Source organism: Elephas maximus, chromosome 21 (genome assembly GCF_024166365.1).
Source record: "Elephas maximus indicus isolate mEleMax1 chromosome 21, mEleMax1 primary haplotype, whole genome shotgun sequence".
NCBI lineage: Eukaryota > Metazoa > Chordata > Mammalia > Proboscidea > Elephantidae > Elephas > Elephas maximus.
Genome location: NC_064839.1, coordinates 78,685,229 through 78,696,893, shown reverse-complemented (window position 1 = coordinate 78,696,893; position 11,665 = coordinate 78,685,229).

Genomic DNA, 11,665 nt, shown 5'->3' with positions numbered 1-11,665 from the left:
TAATCTCTGAAAAAGGACAGCATATTTGGTAAAGTAGAGGCTTAGCAAAAACAGGAGAAGCCATCCATGAGATGGATTGACACAGTGGCTGTGACAATGGGCTCAGACATACCAACAATGCCGCAGGACCAGGCAGCCTTTTGTTCTGTTATAGACAAGGTCTCCAGGAGTTGGAGCCAGTTCAACAGCAACTAACAACAACAGAGATAAGTGTGGTATGAACAAGAGCCTCTAAGACAGGCAAATTTGTTGTGAGGAGTTATTAAGAGCAGTGTCTAAGAGAAGAGTTAAACCACAAAATGGAGTTAGCGGCATTTCGCCTCCTTTGGCACTGTGTGGTGATGGAGGGAAACACTTCTCTAGGCAGATGAAACAACAAACATAAGGCTCAGGTGCGAGAGAAAATACAATGTATTCACAGACTTAAAATAGTTTCATGGCTGTATCAAAACAGGGCAGAGGGAGAATGTGTTAGGGCTGGCAAGGCAGGAGTAACAGCAAGACAGATTGGCTGCTGCTAGGGAATCCAGTGGCAGTAATGGCACCTGGTTCTGAGCTGATGAAAAGGCAGTTGAGAAAAGTGGATGAACTCAAAGGGCATAAATCGGTGGTGATGGAGCTTGGAAGCTTATTGAATATGGACTAATATGGAGGATGGGGTGGCTGAGGAGGACCCCAAGTGTCTGCCTAGGACACTTGGTGAATGAGAGATGGCATCTTTCACTGAGGCAGGGCAAAGGGGAGGGAAGAGAAGGCTGGGGAGGAAGAGGCTTGCTCAAACAGTGTCTATCACTCTGGAGTTTTCACTCTTTTCATTAAAATTATTTGGCAGGGAACTTTCTATTATTCTGTCAAATATCTATCTTCAAATTTCTTGTTACTTCTGCTATTGTTAGATATATTTTCTTAAAGCCGTGGTCATGTAAAGAAATCCTCAGTGGAGGCAGAGCTTCTTAGAGAAGGTAATTTTCAACTTGCAACCTGGAAACACTTTTTTTTTTTTATTATTCTATCTTCAGGTCTTTGCTGCATGTAAAGATGTGGTATGAATAAAGTGGGAAGCAGTGGTGAACTCCATTCTTATTAAGTTCCATCCGCAGTGTTTCTCTCACCTCAGCCTGAGCAGTTGGGAACTGTAGACCAGAATTGCTCCTGAAACTCACATAATAGGTGCTGGGCAAGTCTATGTTAAATCAACGAGCGAATAAATATTCTTGGTTAAGCATTCCTTAAACCAAGTTACATAGTACTGAAGAAAAATAAATGTGGACATTTATCCAATTATAATAAATTATTGTTCTTTTAACTTTAATCTATATAATGCACACCTTCTATATTTTACCAAAGAATGGCCCATCTTAGTCCAAGAGTAATTGAAATAGAATATAGAGATTGCTCCTATACGTTCCAAGCTCCCTATAAGCTCTTTGATCTTCGCTTGCTTTTTTGCCCAAAGAGTTTGTGAGCCTTTGTCGACATCAGTTAAAACAAAGAACTGTCCCAGCAGTTGATGATTCTTTGATACATGGCTGTGCTTTTTTGTAGAAAGGACACGGAAGTCTTTGTTGGATCATGTATTAATATACATACTATTATCTAAAGGATTGATGGAAATGGGGTTTTATGTTTCACACATTAAAAAAATTAAAGCAAAACTCCCTTGGCCAAAATTTTAATAAAATATGTCATTAATATTTTAAACTTCTAATCTGGTTTGTTAGTATGATAAAAGCTAATGTGATAATTCTCTGATATTTTTGTGACTTTTTAGGTGAAAGCATTATTATTTGTCATTTTTCATTACGTGATTGATATAGTAACAGCCTAACTAGACACACATTCCAAAATTTTTTATAATTATTGACTTAGCTAGTTCTTTACTTCAAATGAACTCTTTCAAGTGGATGAGGAAAAAATACACAAAAGATATAAAATACACATGCCAAGTTACTGATCAGAATTATACAATGCATTTTCTGATTTGACAAATATTCCACTGAACAAATCTAAAATACTTGAGAATTAATAAGACACTTATAAAATATTCTAACATAAATGTAAATAAATTTAAAGTATTTTTATTAATTTTATTTCTGCAAATTCCCTTCATTATATCATCAGCAAAACACTAATTTTATAATTTAAAACCTTGTCAAAAACACTATGGGACAACAATACTTATTAGTCAGCTAGATGCTCAAGCAACTTAAGTTGCGATTCAACGATTTTGTTTGTAACATACTACAGATTATTCCACACTTTGCATAAAATTACTATTCATCTAGACAATTTTAATGCTCATGTTTTCAAGTATTATTTTTACATTATTTTTAAGTAAGCATTACTTTTACTTGTAATTTTATTTTCCCCGTGCTAAAAAAATATATATTTCCCCATCATTTAAATAGATAGGTGTTTGCCTTAATCTATTTAAGAAGCCCTTCCAAACTGATCAGAGGAGAGCTACCAGACGCTCCCCTCACTCTGTGCTCTTTAAGAATTACAGCCCCTGTCCCTTCATGGCTTGTGTTTGTGCTTTATCCCTTATTCTGTAAAGCACTTACATCTAAACTTGTTATCACCCTTTCGTATATTCGTCTAATGTCCTTCTACAACATGTATATACAGTGAGCTGCTTTATCAGTCTTCCTGGTTTAGATCACGCATTCCTAACAGGTAAGAGCGAGCCTACAAGGTTCACTCTCTGGAATACACACACACTTGCACACACACCCCCCCACACACCCACACGCATACTCATACACACCCATACACACACACATCCTTTTTAGTGATAGGGACACAAACAATAAAAGAAGATAGTCCAATGCATTCTAAAGTCTTTTCACTTCATCCCTACTCTCTTAGTGGGATAGGTGGCAAATTTGCTTTTTAGAGATAAGAGACAGGGGATCTGCGAGAAAAAAAAAAAAAATCAGTAGGTCACTTAAATTTATTTATTTTGGTGGGGAAAATATTAGATGAGTTAAGGGACGTGAACAGGGTAGTTAAAAGTTTTAGGATCTATTTAGGCTGCATCTTTTAAGTAGTCCTGGATGGCACTGCTTTGTTCTATAGGGTCGCTATGAGTAGGAATTGACTCGACGGCAGTGGGTTTTGGTTTTGGTGGATGGCACTAAACGTGAGAAAGAAGAATTGCTTCTGCTTCATCACACATTGCAATAAGAACAACTTTTGCAAGTTTTTAGATACTTTATAGCAAGTAAAGGGCTTTTCTCATATTAAGTATTCAATACCTGTTGAATTGCTTTAAATATTGCACACAGACAATGCTCGCTGACAGTAAGCTTTATTTAACTTCCTAAATTCTAAAGTGGCTATTCTCCATTAACACTTTGGCTGGACTTATTTCTGAAGGTATATAAAATTACACTTTTTTAAGATTGTTTTTGTTGTTAGCTGCCATTCAGTCAGCCCAGGCTCATGGAGACCCTATGCACAATGGACCAAAGTGCTGCTCGGTCCTGCACCATCCCTGTGATCGGTTGTGGATCAGATTGCTATGATCCATAGGGTTTTCACTGGCTGGTTTGCGGAAGGAGATTGCCAGGCCTTTCTTTCTAGTCCATTTGGAAGCTCCACTGAAACTTGTTCAGGGTCATAGCAATGAACAGTCCTCCACTGACAGGTGGATGAAGTGCGCTGTCTGAGAAACGAACCCAGGCCTCCTGAATGGAAGGTAGGCATAAACCCGATGGCAGCTAGTAGGTAGTACGTATACACGTATGTACGTATGTATGTATACATGTATGTATGTATATGGTGGTGGTATATTTAAGTCTCTCGATTTTATTACCTCCTTTAAATCTTTGAAATGATCTGTGAAACACGATGACGTTGTACTTTTCGTCATCCGAGGATCTAAAATTTGAGGTTCGATTATATGATGCAAAACACACAACACAGTAGCACGTTAGGATAAGCCTGTTCTGGTGTCAGTTCCTTTCATCAAGTGGAGATAATTCCACGTGCAGTTAAATGAATCGCATGTCAATTCTCCTGTTTGACTTTACCAAGCTAAACTAGAAATAAACAAATTGCCCTTTCCTGTCTTTTCACCAGTTAAAATGAGCAAAATCGTATTTTAATAAAATATATTAAACACTAACAGTTTTTCATCCAACTGGAAAAAAATGTTTAAACATCTGAAGCATTCAAATTGCTGAAAGTATCACTTTTAACTTGAAATTACAAAACATACAAATATATTCTTGACAAACAGCAGTCAATAAGTTCGTAATTCTTTTTAGGAATATACATTTTCAGTTGGGTTTCTTTTTCCCCCCAAAATTTATGTAGAGACCAATAGATTTCAGAGAAGTTAAATATCAACTAATTCAGGATAAATTAAAATCAGCTTTCCTGGGAAATTTCTAGATATTAATAATGGAGAAATGTAAGTGCTATATTAACCTAAAAAAAAAAATACGCAAATTGGATGTCATTGAGACTTACGTAAAATAATACCACATGCTTTATGACATTATGTAGATCAGGAGGAATGCAAGACAACCAGCTATACAACAACAACAACAAAAATGGGGGTAGTAACAGGATCTTTTTGTGAATTGAAAATAATTATATAAAAATTAGGGGTTAGTTTATTCATGTCCCCGCTCCAAATCACGACGTGTAAGTGGTGACTATCTTTCCCACACCTAAAGTCTGCCCATGGTATTTCAATAGCTATACTTGGGAAACCCTGGTGCTGCAGTGGTTAAGAGCTACAGCTGCTAACCAAAAGGTCGGCAGTTTGGATTCACAAGGCGCTTCTCGGAAACTCTATGGCGCAGTTCTACTCTGTCCTACACGGTCTCTATGAGTCGTAGTCGACTCACTGGCAAGGGGTTTGGTTTGGTTTTGGTTTATACTGTGTTTATTAAAAGATTTAACTTCTTTTTCAGAAAGATAGGTAACTCTCCACCCTCGAGCAAAGCGAGGAAAAGGGGGGGGAAAGGAAATGGTAGCTGTACCCAGATTTATTCTCAACTTTATCCCTGAAAGAAATTTAACGTCAGAGAGACAGCTAAATAAGGTAAAATATATTTGGTCAGATGCTTAGAGGTATTTCATGTTGAGCAAACTCAGTCTAGCATGCAGATTGCATCAGAAGGTCTCAAAGACTCAAATAGCTTTCTGGCAGGCCAGTTGGTTTGGAGGTTCTGCGGGTATACCTGTGATCTTGTAGAAAGTTGCTATAGCACGTCTCACATCGTCCCCTAACCTAATTAGTCACAGAGGCATCTTACTTTCTCCTTTCTTCTCCATTAGATTACCCTCCAAGAGCTCATCTTTGGATCTAGCACATTAGCTGTTCCACAACTATGTATTGGATGAATTGCAGCTATCCTCTCTGAAATGGGCTTGTACTTCGTTGTGTAAAGATGCACACTCTATAAAAGTATACATGCACATGCACACAAACACACACGCATACATATATCAATCTAAGTACCTAGTAGCATTTTAATTAAAAAACAAACAAACAAACTCATTTTGACTACTAGATGAGCCCCTCTGCCTAGGAGTGCCAAGCCCTTGAGTAATCTACAACGTGGTGACTGGCTCCGTGGTCTCGGGGCTGTCCCACCCGGCAGACGGGAGCGCCAGTGGGCCCTGTCCTCGGCTTCTTCCATATTGTATGCCATTCTGAATCTCTTCTATTTACACTTTTTTCCTCTCACAGACTTTTCCACATCAAAGTGTAGTTTATTTTCAAATACTGCTTTTAAAAATCGGTAACACTAACACATAAAAAAACACTTAATACCTATTCTTTAAAATTGACTTTTATCCTAAAGACATGATTTCTGAGCTTCCAGAGAAGTATATTATGGATTATCATTTCATGAATGAATGAATGAATGACAGATTAATTTAAATTATGTTTCCATAAATTAGGCATTTAAGAAAATAACGAATAAGTAGCACCGTTTTAAAAACCAACTAATAACCAACTAATAACCACCACAACCACAACAAAAATCGCCATTTAGTTAACATTTACTAAATTAACATTGTCATCAGGGCAACCTTTGGTGTGGACATTATTACTCCCATTTTTCACATGAGAAAACCGAGGATGTGTTATGTTATCTGAAGTTACACAGCTAATAGACGGCAAAACTACATGCTGTTGAGTCTTGTTATCTTTTCTGTGTCTTTCGGCCTGCAATTTGGTCCGATTTTTGCTTATTTATTACCATGTGACAGTATGTAAGTCATTAGATGAGATTTAGAGGTCTGGTTATTTTTTCTCGTTTCCTTGGTGCAGAGGGCTTCTTTGACAGTTCTGCGGCAGCAGTTGTTGCTTTACTGTCTCTTTTGATAGTTTCGTAAGGGCAGGATAACAGTTGTCCTTGTTAAACTGAAAATGGAGACGAGCTAGGAGCTTTGATTCATTGTGGAACCTTAGGCAAGTGATTTAACTAGTTGTTGGCGGCGTTAGGACTAGACACAAGGCCTTCTGATCTCAGCCCAGTGGCCTTTTCCCAATGTCATACCCCCTTTCATACCATGGCCACACTCTGAGTTATGCTTACAGAGATGGCACGGAAACATGAACCTACAGAGATATAAACAACACTTTGAAGAAGGAGATTATCCTCTATTGTGATTAACTGAGCCTGGAAACTTTAAAATAACACAACAGTTTTAATGCCACAGATGTCTATGGAGGAATAATAAAGAACAATGCTGGTTCCTGTTTCACTGGGGTTAGAGTGGGGCCCTTTTTGTCCCTTAATTTCCCTAATTAGTCTCAATTGTTTCTCCCTCTAAGTTAGCAGGCCAAGACAGTATCTGCTTTATTGCCATGGGAGGAAAACTTGCTCTTATTGAGCTTTATTAGATACTCCGTTCTCTCATTTAGAATCCTATTAAGTTTCCCCTTGGCATTTTCTAAATCAATTAGTTTTAGCCTTACCCTTCTTAATATGCTCCTTTTGGAGGCTCCTAATTTTAGTCCCTAACTCTGGTACTTGCAGTTGCCTTTCCCTTTTCTTTTGGGCAAAGATTTCAATCAATTTTCCCTGCAATACTGCTTTGCTAGCATCCCACAGAGTCATTCCGTGACCTCACCATTATCACCGTCTGCTAAATATTCAGCCCATATGTCTTTGAGCTTTTCCCTAAACTATTGCTGCTGAAGGAAGTAATTATTACTTTACCATCTTAGCACTCCCTTGTTGCTTTTCAAGGGAAATAACTCCATACCCAAGCGAATAGTTGCAGGGTCCGAAGCCAGAACCTTGTCAATAGAACAGCAACTTTGCCCCCAGGGTCTAGTGGGAATAGAAAAAATGGCTCTGGACAAGCAAGAACGGTTTATAGAAAAAATGTGAGTTGTGGACATGAGCCCACTTGTTTTAAAAGTCAGTAAGGATAGTTCCTGAACTGTATAGCTGCAAAGAATTAGGGGATGGTTAATTTTGCAAACCATGAAGGGAAGGAACAGTCCCCCTATTTAAAAAAAAAAAAAAATCTTTTTTTTTTTTTAAATATGGGTTTACTAGGGAGTTATTCTGGTAATTTATTGTAATATTTTATGTAGCTCATGTATTTGATTTATAAACACACGTATAAATTACATGTACAGTTAGCTCTTAATTCTATTGAAATAAATGGAAAAAAGACTGGAAGGAATATATATAAATATCAATTCTAATTTTAAGTGTTGAATAATTATGGGTGGCTATGTGGAGCCCTGGTGGCACAGTGGTTAATGGCCCAGCTGCTAACCAAAAGGTCAGCAGTTCGAATCCACCAGCTGCTCCTTGGAAACTCTATGGAGCTGTTCTACTCTGTCCTGTAGGGTCGCTATGAGTCAGAATTGGCTCGATGGCAACAGTTTTCTTTTTTTTCTTTTTATGGGACAGCAAATGACAACAGCTCAGGGAAATCTTAATTTTCACGTTAATTCTTTTCTGAATTCTATATAATGAATATATATTGATCATCAGAAAAAAGTAAATATATATTAATATCTGTGTACCAGCCTGTTGTAGTTCTATGTGCACTAACTCAAAGTTTGGTTATCTTATGGAGCTGAGAAAATGTAGGCATCTTCTTTACAACAGTATCTACTATATTTCCCCTGAGTGCACTGTTTTAGAAATATGTGTTTCGTTTATCTGTTAAAATGATGCATTTTGTCCAGATAGGTTTAAACAGTTTTAAATAAATAAATTAAGACCAAAATATGACAATATCAGCTGGGTGTCATGGATGGGAAAAATTGGGAAATTCTAGGAAGCGCAAGCATTTATTATTTAATTAAATCCAGGATGAAAAAGACCCCAGGAATATAATTTTTTTCTTTCTCAACAATTTTTAATATACCATGTAACATCTGGCTAAATGATTCATTATTAAATAACTCATTAAATACTAAGTACCATGTTTTTATAGGAATATGACACTTGAAATATCATTTTTGAGAAATGCCGTGGGATATTCTGTGTTTTGATATTTCTGTTGCCGGTACAGACATTGCTGGCATTGCTAGGGAAGCCCACTGTAATTGCCATTCCCTTAGAGCATATTTAATATAACAGGAAATCATCCAATAAAATCATAACGAAATACATTTCTTTACAAATTGTTTGGGACGTTGAATCATAAACCCTGCCATAAAGTTGGCCCCCAACTGGTGCTGGGAGCATTCAGTGCCCTGATTGCCTCTGTGTCTAAGTGGTTTCCCAGTGCTGTGTTCACTAAGGACACTTCTACTCATATTCAATTCTCTTGTTACCATCTTATTAGCATCTAGAAAGCCTTCTACATAAAGAAGTTTGAAATCCAAGAATGCTTTTGGTTTACAGGTGTCACAGATACTGACAACACAGTTATATTGAAATTCTAGTAGCCTGTGGATTTTCCTTTGTATTCCAACGTTAGTTGTCAGGGCCAGGTTAATAAATAAAGACAGACTCATCCAATTAGTATTTTGTGGAAGTCACCACATTTCCCATGCCTGCCCCATCCACAATTCTGATCTCCGTTGGCCCTGACAAGAACCTAAAATTCCTGTGAAAATTACTTATGAGTTAAACCAAGGACACTTGTACATTTAAAAAAAGAAAGAAATGAGCATTGCTCTCCCAGGTATTTTATTTTTCACTTTGTGTGTACTGTATTATGTTATCCAAAGCTTTACCAAGTCGTGATAGACTTGATGAACTCAGTATTTATTAACCTCCATTTTACTTACACAGACTTTGAAGTTTGGAGACATTAGGAAAATGGCAAAACAACTCACAAAACTAGAAGTGTTGGAGCTGGAATTTAGATGTATGGCTCATTTCTCTGTGCTATAATACTTCCACGTGTAACATCAAACAATTCATTTTTATTAATTTAAATTAGTTCTTGATATTCATTTAATATTTACTCATTAAGTGTTTAATGAACATAGATTGGGTTGACAGCTTTAGGAGATAACCATGACAGTATTAAAAAAAAAAAAAACAATATTAGCTCACATTTATTAAGAGCTTACTATAAACCTATCACTCACTTAAGTGATACATTATCTCATTAACTTTTTAGCAACCCTCCTATCTATGAGGTAGATATGCTTATTATCCCCATTTTATAGGGGAAGAAACCTACCTATATGGCCAAAGTAAGTCATGCAGCTGGTATTCAAATTCACATAGTCTAGAATCCATACTCTTAACCACTATAGGGTGCTACCCTTAAAAATAGGGAGCCCTGGTGGTGCAGTGGTTAAGTGCTAGGCTGCTCACCAAAGGTTCCAGAGTCCCTATCCTCCAGCCATTCCATGAGAGAAGGCTGTGGCCATCTACTTCCATAACGATTACAGCCTTGAAAACCCTCTGGGGCAGTTTTACTCTGTCTTACAGGGTCACTGACGGCACAGCGGTTAAAATGACGGACTAGTAATGGAAATATCGGTGGTTCAAAGTCACCAGCAGCTCCCAGGGAGAAAGATGTGGCGGTCTCTTTCCATAGAGATTTACAGCCTTGGAAACCCTATGGGGTTGCAACACGATAAGTAATTGTGAAATGGTAAACATTTCCCCTTTACTAGCAGGAACAGCAATCCCCACCTACCATCACCACTTCTAATCAAAATCTCGTAAGTTCTATTCAGTACGATAAGAGACAAAATAAAAGTTCAAACTGTTAAACGGGAATAATAAAAATGTCACTTGTTTACAAATACTAACATTATCTACTTTTAAATGATATAAATTATTAGAATTAATGAGAGAGATAAGAGGTATAGATGCAGAATTAAAACAAAAGAGTTCACTGTATTTCTAAACACAAGCAACACAACAGAAAATATTACGTATATACATACATATATTCATGTGTAGGTATACACATGGACACACACACACAATACCCTGAGGACAAATTTAACAAAAAGATGATAAGGCTTTTATAGAGAAAGCTATTTTTTAAATACATTAAGAGGTACTCAAAAAAACCTACGAAACTAGAGAGACCATGTCTGTGACTAGGAGAACAATGTATCTTAAACCCCAAATTTATCTATAAGTTACACAGCGTTTCACTGAACATCCAAACAGATTTGTTTGTTTGTTGAACATGCCAGGCTGATTCAAAATTTATATGGAAGATGAAAATCCAAGAACTGACAAGGCATTCAAATTAAAAAAAATAAAAATAAAGACAATAAAAAATACCAGAATTTAAAATGTGGTATTCGTGCTAAGACAGGGAATTAGACATGTAAAAGAGAATAGAAAATAAAGAACCCATAGAGGTCCACGCACAGTCATTCAACAAGTATTTATTGAATCTATTCTTGTGTCAGGATTATTTTGGGTGCTTGGAATAAAATAATGAGCAAAACAAAATCCTGTGCTTGTATGCCACCGTGTTAGAGAAATTTGACAGGTGACACAGCTGGCGTTGGAGAACAGTGTGAAAAGCACAGGACATTCAATTTTGCTTTGACAATTTCTATTTGAATAAAAGAAGAAAAATGAAGCCTGGGTTTTACCTTAAACTATATACAAAAAGCTATTCTAGCTTAAGTAAGTACTTAAATGTAAAAGGCAAACTTTAAAGATTTTAGAAGAAATTCTAGGAGCACATCTTTCATGATTTCATGAACGCAGGATTTCTTTAACAAGACACAAAAATTATTAACCACAGAGAAGGCCAATTAAATTTTATTACTTTAAAATTAACGATCATTTTTTTTAAATCAGTAGATACCATAAATTCGGTAAAAAGGCAAAATACTCACTGATAAAAAAAATATTCAGAGAAGATATAACAACACAGGGTTAATATGAGTACCACCCAGGATGCAAAAAGGACTCCAGTTAATAGTCAAAAAGGAAAAGAGATGAGAAGGTCTGAACTGGTGTTACACGGGGCATGAACACAAATGGCCAACGCGTATGTATTAAGCTGCTCAATTTAATTACAATCAAGGAGTTGAAAATAAACCCGCTCTGAAATATTTTACATTCACCAGTCTGAGATCAGGAACGAGAATATAAAAGCCTTCAAAGTTTATGGGTAAGGTTTTTATTTATTGGGCTGGGTGGTAGGTATATGTATTTATTATTTTTAAAAGCTGTTCATACATGTTTTATCTAATCCTTAATTTTATGACATAGCTAGTAATAAAAAAAAT